At 40.6% G+C, this 7,259-nt stretch overlaps 1 protein-coding gene across 1 annotated transcript in view; it reads right to left on the minus strand.

Annotated features, from left to right (window-relative positions):
* The window catches only part of AFF4 (ALF transcription elongation factor 4), a 55,950-nt gene that overhangs the window by 36,211 nt on the left and 12,480 nt on the right, over positions 1-7,259 (minus strand). The gene's annotated exons all lie outside the window — the stretch shown is intronic.

The raw sequence follows: 7,259 nt of genomic DNA on the forward strand, positions 1-7,259 counted from the left end.
ATTTTACTCCCTTATCCCCCCCACTCATTCAGTGCCTGACTTCTACTGGTTTTGGGTTTATTTTTGCTGCTGACATACCTTTATTGGCACCCATTCTCCCACATATTCTAACCTCAAGCTTTGATGTTGTTTCCAGGTCTCCCTTCCTCCCTGACTCCCAAAAGACATTTCTACTCAAAGCAGTAATTTCAGTGAAGTTCTGGCAATATTGCACCTTTTGCTTTAAAACATACAGTGTTCTCCTACTGCAAAAATGCAGATTAAAAAACTGCCAATCCCCCATCTTACAAATTTTAATTTGCAGTTTGGTCTTGCTGCTTAGTTAACAGAAATAGGTCAAATTGTTGCAACATGAAAAAAAAAAGTTGGAAAAAATTCCCTTCAAGCTTGATAAAGCACTGCGACTTAAAGGAGTAAACAAAATAAGATGATAGATAAGGTGGAACTAACTCTTTTAACATGTGCTACCCTTCATATCAAGAGATCTATAAATGTGCCTTACTGATGTGCAAAAAGTATGGTAGGTGCTTCCAGGAAATAAATAGATGTTCTTCCACATAATTTGCAGTCTAAAATGAAAATGTCATCTGCTTAGAAGATCATTATTTCATGTTTTTAAGACAGCTGCCTGATTATTTAAAAAAAAAAAAATTATTTGCTACAGCATTACTTTGAAAGCTATGCAAAACCAGCTATTCCATTCTAAACAAGATGACTTCAACCTATCAGTTTTTAAAATGTTAGTCTTTTCACCTTAATAACATTTTAGCCTCATTTGGCTTCATTTTGTCTACTACTCTGAATATAGTGAAATCTAAGAGGATGCCAAAACCAGAATAAACCTACACTGTAAGTTTAAATCTTTGATGCTTTTTAAGGCGACAGGTTTGTTGCATTTCCCTGCATTGTAAACAAGGTAAAAGTATTAGCATAATGCAACTCGATGCCGATATCAAGCCTATGAATACCATAACTTTTAAATTATATGTGAAAAATCATTCTTTTCTCCAGTTATCCTATAATCAGCTGACCTCATGTAACTGCAAGTGAACATCAAGGCTGGCTGCTGAGAGAGGGACCTGTACACTGGAACGTGGCAAGCAAACTACCTGGATCATTTCGGTATTAATGGCAAACTTTTAAAACAAGTTTGAGGCTTAAAAATCTTATTCTTCAGAATGCAGCCCCATTTCTTATACATGTAGGATTCAAGCAGAGACAAATATCAGATTTAATTACAGATACTGATCAGTTAAAGCCAACTGGAACAGTTCGAATCTAAGCCATTTTACTGTTAAAGGCAAAACGTGAGGCAAGGAATAGGAGTACTCTATCTTTGAGCAGTTCATTCACATCAATACACCAAGATTGTGAATTATATACAGCTACACATTTAGAAGATTATAATCTTAACTAAGAATTTTACAGCTACATTTAACAAATACAGAATTAAATATTAACAAAGACCTTTACTAGTTTTTACAGAGACAAGCATCACCTTTCAAAACTGTATCAACATTTACTATAACTCTTGGGACTAAGGAAAAAAACCCAACATTTGTACCAACACTATCACATGAAAGGAACATTATAGCAAAGATCCACTTGAGATCAGAGTTCGAGCAAAACTACAGCTGATCTGGCTATACCTGCCAGGTCAATGTAAAATTACTCATCAGAAATATACCAGCTAATTACACTTTTTACCACTCCTCCCCAGTCTTTTGTAGTATAGTAAAGGATAAACATCGTCATGGGTAGTCATTTTGACTGTATGGGGATTTGGTTTAGTTTTTTTTTTTTAATTCTTTTAAATTTTGTATTAAAGTCAATAGTTCAAATGTGATTCAAGTTAGACTTGTTTGTATCTGATCTTCTAAATCTCTGTATAGAGATATTTTAAGTGCCTACAACGTGTACTAAGCTATTAAAATCACACTAGCACTAAATGTGTAAATAAACGAAGTTAGCGGGGCTTCCTTAACTCTGTACTTCACACAATTTCCCAGTCAAATTCGTATCTTCCACAGCCATGAAACGTAACAGAAGATAAATTTGCCTCTGTTCAGGAAATGTAAGCAGTAGAGGTCCTTTGAAAAGCAGAAGACTAAGGCTTGCCTACTAAATCAACACTGCTAGTAATTAAATTCAGCATAGAGAAAACTGCAAAACTAAGTTTTCAGACCACTCCTAATTATAACAAACCTTTGAAATCCACTATCTAAAATTTACTACTGTGGTTGAAGTTATGTACTATTTGCTGGTCCTCAGTTTTTTTGCCCAAGTCGGAGTGGACATCGGCCCCATCTCAGGCTGGCACGACAAGCCCCGTTGTCTCCCAGTTTTGATGCCGACTGGTAGGAAGGAGCTCTGCCACACCACCACCACTCCCACCACTGCTGCAGACACATCAGAGCTGCACGGAGGCAGAACCACTGCTCCCTCTCCCACGTCCACACCTGCATCCCAGATTTAAACCTTTTCCCACAAGATAAAAGAGCCCGGAGCGGCTTGGTGCAGCTGAGCTCCTGCCACCCCTACCCCACCCTCTGGGCAAGAGGACAGCATCGCTGCTCCTCCCTCCCTGCACACCAGGCCTGGAAGAGCAAGACGAAGAACTTTTTGATTTGTAGCCGCTGCTGTCAAATGGATCCTGCTATAATTTCCCTTTTCTTCTTCCCGGGAGGCCTGAGCAAAAGTGAGAACAGCTAGGAGGAACAGAGCCAGGCTAAGAGAGACAAAACTAATGCCCCCCACTAACGCAAGGACCAAAGTCACCTTAATTTCCACATCTGGAGAAAGAAAGTTCAAAAATTAAAAGAAATTTGAAAATGGGCCTAAAGCACAGCATAGTATTTCCATTTTTAGGAAGTCTAATTCTATATGGTTTGAGTCATTATTTGTGCACAGTTAGCCACGCTGTACTCTGCACAGTCTGTTTAGTATGTGATTTCACTACACAACTGACTCTCTTCAAATCTCACACCTCTTCTCCAGCTCAATATGAAGAAAGGAGGAAGGAAATTCAGCAGGAAGTTCACAGGAACTTCTGATACAAAATTAACTTGTGTGTAGTCTTTAACCACTGTTAACCGCTGATCTAGATGTAAGGAGCACATGAACTAGTCGAGCGTCATTCAAATCATCCGTACCAGAAACACAATTTTCATTTCTCATTCCAACATCTTACTAAATCCTGTCTGGTATTTCTGTGCATCCTTAATCGAAAAAGGGCATGGCTTTGGCTAGGGTTCACTCAAGCAATCACCATCATGGACTTTATAACTCGCGTTATGAAATTGCAGCGTTGCCACTGCCCTGCCCACTGGCTGCAGCCTTCTCCTGCTTCCCACTTCCCGCTCCCTCAGCTCAGGGGCAGGGGGACAGATCCCAGGGATGGGACTTTTGTACCACACTTTCAGTTTACAAAAAAAAAAAACCAACAAAAAAACCCACAATCCAACACACCCACATTGCCAAAGCTTTACTGGCAACGCTGTTAAAGGAAAGAGGACCTTGGCCAATCCCTGGGTACAGGCATAGGACTAACAGCCTACTTCTCACCCCTCGTGAACCGCAACAGGCATCCAAGAGCCTGTCCTTGTCCAAGTTCACCAGCACCCTCACCAGCAGCAGCATCGCTCCGTCTTCCCAGGCACCGCAAGGCAAAACCATCAAAGGTGAAGTTCTGCCTGAGGAACCCTCTACATGCAACCCGCCAAAAAGTGATCCAAACCCACTGCTTTTCAGGCAGGCATTAGTGGATCTTCAAAGCATGTTTACAACACCTTGACTTCCTTCAGGACATCCTCATTTAACTCAAGGGCTTTTTTCTATCTCAATTGGTTTCATAAGCAAGAGAAATCAAACAGTTCATTTATCCAGTGCCGGTTAATTGGCTGTGATGAAACACAAATTTTGTTTGACAACATTTGGCCATGAACGATAAACAGCCTTCAGAGAGAACACACAGTATCTAGCACTTCATGCAGGGCACACCCAGCTGCGTGAAGCACAGACAACTCAAATGAATTTTTTTTTATTTAAAAAAAAAAGGAGGAAAAAAAAGCTGGCAATCCTGCTTGTAATAAGGAATGATATGTTTTCAGAAGGCATTTAAAAATACCAGAAACTGCCTTAACACTGCATCCAACTCCCTCCCAAAGACACCTGTTACCTATTTCAAGTATTTTTCTTACTTGTACCATGAATAGCAAGAAGTATCTAAGGAGTCAGCATGGCATGCTTCTCCCAACTCATGCGTCAAGTATGGCATAGCTACTAGTCCTGTCACTAAAATCAAGTACACAATCCCAAACACTACTCTGTCAGCTTTTAATACAAATGCATTGACATAAGAACTGTTAAAAGAGGAAGAAATTAAAAAATAACTGCCCTGCAACAACAAAATTAACACAAACCCACCAACACACAGAACAGGAACATGCTCTGGTGTCACCAAGAACTATTTAATACTTACTTACTATACTTACTACATAAAAGTGAATGTGTAATCTTAACTTCTAGCTTTCTATGTTACGGTAAAGAAAAAAAACACACAGAAAAAAATAAATCATTTCCTACTAAAATGATACAGCTTTGCACAACAAAGTACAAAGAGTATTTTAGAGGATAATCACAATGTTGCAAATATGGAAGTACTACAATCAAAGTCATCTTCATAGAGTTTTATAACACTGGAATTGGGAACAAAACTAAGAAAAAGAGTTTACAGAGAATTCAAATAATATTCATGTGTCAAGAAACAGGAAAAAACAACTTTTCAAAAGGACAAATATTCTGTTTTATTTCTCTCCCTCGCACCTTTTGACATAAAGGCTGCAGTCTTCCATCAGCTCTGGTTAATACCGCAGTGGTATTCTGTGCCAAGGGAGGGGTATTTAGCCTGGGGTGGGTCCAACTGCAAATGGTATCTACTCCACCAAAGAAAAGGTTGGTTATACCAGCAGTATTCTTAAATTATAACTCAGTTTAAATCAACTTGCTGTTAGGCACACTCACACAGTAAGACTGCATACGTGAGCATAAGAAAGCTTGAGCCATAATCTCATTTAGATATTTTGATGAGAATGAACTTTCACATAGCTCCGTCTCCAGAAGAGAGCTATCCCTCTTTCCAAGGTTTCATTAGAAGGTCTGAGCTATTGGTAATACAATGCAAATACAACTGCATTGGTAATACGATACAAACCAGTGATTCCATTAATATAAACACAAATGTCTCCTTTCTATAATATTAACACAAATGTTTCTACCCCACACCCTTCATGTCAGGGATTCCTTCTGCACATTTAACAGGGAGATCATAAAGTACTGTAAGAGCTGGATGTGAACACCTTTGTACATATTGTGAGGGTGGGAGACCTTTTAAAAAAAAAAAAAAAAAGAAAAAAAATTTGGACTAGGTCATGTTAATGTTTCATGAGAACTACCAGGGAGGGCAGAGCTAGCAGTTTGCTGTAGGCACTTCTTCTTGCTCATCTCCAAAACACCGCAGAAATCCCCAAGAAAGCACGATGTGCCTGGACTTGCTGCTGCTTCTCAGACAAATAAGCACAAATCCTTCACCACCGTTAGTCGAGAAAAATTTCACAGTAATTTTTGTAAGAGCATGTTGTTAATTCCAGTGTCTCAGTTAAATGACATTGCAAGTAATTACATCCTGCTCTTTAGTTTTATGTGCCAGATTCCCCCTTCATCCCTCAAAACTGTATTGAGTTACCCAAGTATTAGCCAGCCAGCATCTTCTACTTGAGAAGCCACCACACTGCAATGATGGATGAAAGAATTATAGTGATCATTTGTAACTCAACACTAACTACTGGAAAAGGACTTGGGGATCCTTCAGAACTAAAGAGGGTCTGTAAGTATAACGTTTCATTAAACAAGTTCAGATGAGAAATGGGTATATTATATACATGAGATTCAGCACACAGAAGCAAGGACTGCATCTGGACTAATGTAAAAGTTAACACCCAGCAACTGGATTTTAGGAAATTCCTAACTTTAGCAGTTGCAATACAGCTCATTTAAAAGCCAGGTTTAAGTCCACTTCTAAAATATACTCCTAAAATAGCTTAAAATTTTTACATCCAGGAAGAATTTGCAAGACTGGTTTGATGTAATTTACTCAAGGGATCTTAAAAGATCCAAACCTACCCGTTCTTTAAAAAGTCGTATTTTTGTGCAAAAGTATTACACAGTAATGAAAATGTCTGGTTCCTCCCTTCCCCTGATTAACCTTACACAGAAACAAAGTTCCCAGCTCTTTTTCTTCACAGAGAGCAGAGCTGCTCACGGGACATCACCTTCAGTCCCTCCTTTTTGTCCTGTCTCTTCAGAAACAGCAGAGAAATAGGGAAGCCTAGGAAGTGACAGCACAACTCCCTGCTCTCTCCTCCTCTCTCGGGGGACGCACACAGCAGAGGAAGGTTCATCATTCCTCCATTGACTGTCCCTCCACCTGCCACAAAGGAACCGCACCGGCAGATGGCACAGACCCCACGGAGCAACGGCCCAACAGTGGTGTTACTGACTCTCAAAGAATATCTCTAAGATTGAATGCTGTGATACAGCAAAGCCATCACCTACTGAAATGGTCGTTTTCTGCACCTACCACAACGCCAAGTCAGGACTCCGAGTCAGGTAAGACAGAGGAGCCTCAACGTACTCTTGTTATCAATAACCGAGCCTGAGCCAGAAGTAAAGCTCATTTCTGCTGCTAAGCGAAGCAGAATTTCAGCTTTGCCTTCTCTGACGGATGCGCTCGACCCCCTTTAACCAAACCAGCAGTATTTTGGTACCAGCTCCACAGGAGGTAAAGGCCTGAGCCATAGCCGGGCCAAGAACTCCTCTAGCAAACCCACCAAGGAGCAGAGCGGCACAGGGAAGGTGGTGGGTACGAGGGGCCTGGTGCGTACCTCTCCCACTGGAAGCAATTTGTCTACGAGCCAACCGCTTTATCCCGTAAATGTGATGGCCTGCTTGGAGCTCTCCTGGCTAGGCAGTGCGGCTGCATGGTGGCGATCTCCAGCAACGAGATCTTTTACCAACAACAGATGGTTGGATGAGCCCGATTTGAGTTCTCCCTGGACGGCAACTGGACTGCACGCCATGAAACTCTCCCCTTGAGCAGGGATGCCTCTCGACGTTAAGAGATATTAGTCGTTTAGCTCAAGTAAGTAAGTTTTAAATGGAACGAATCACTTAAAGTTGTAATATTCTGTGATTTAGGATGC

This window comes from Haliaeetus albicilla, chromosome 27 (assembly GCF_947461875.1).
Source record: "Haliaeetus albicilla chromosome 27, bHalAlb1.1, whole genome shotgun sequence".
Taxonomy (NCBI): Eukaryota; Metazoa; Chordata; class Aves; order Accipitriformes; family Accipitridae; genus Haliaeetus; species Haliaeetus albicilla.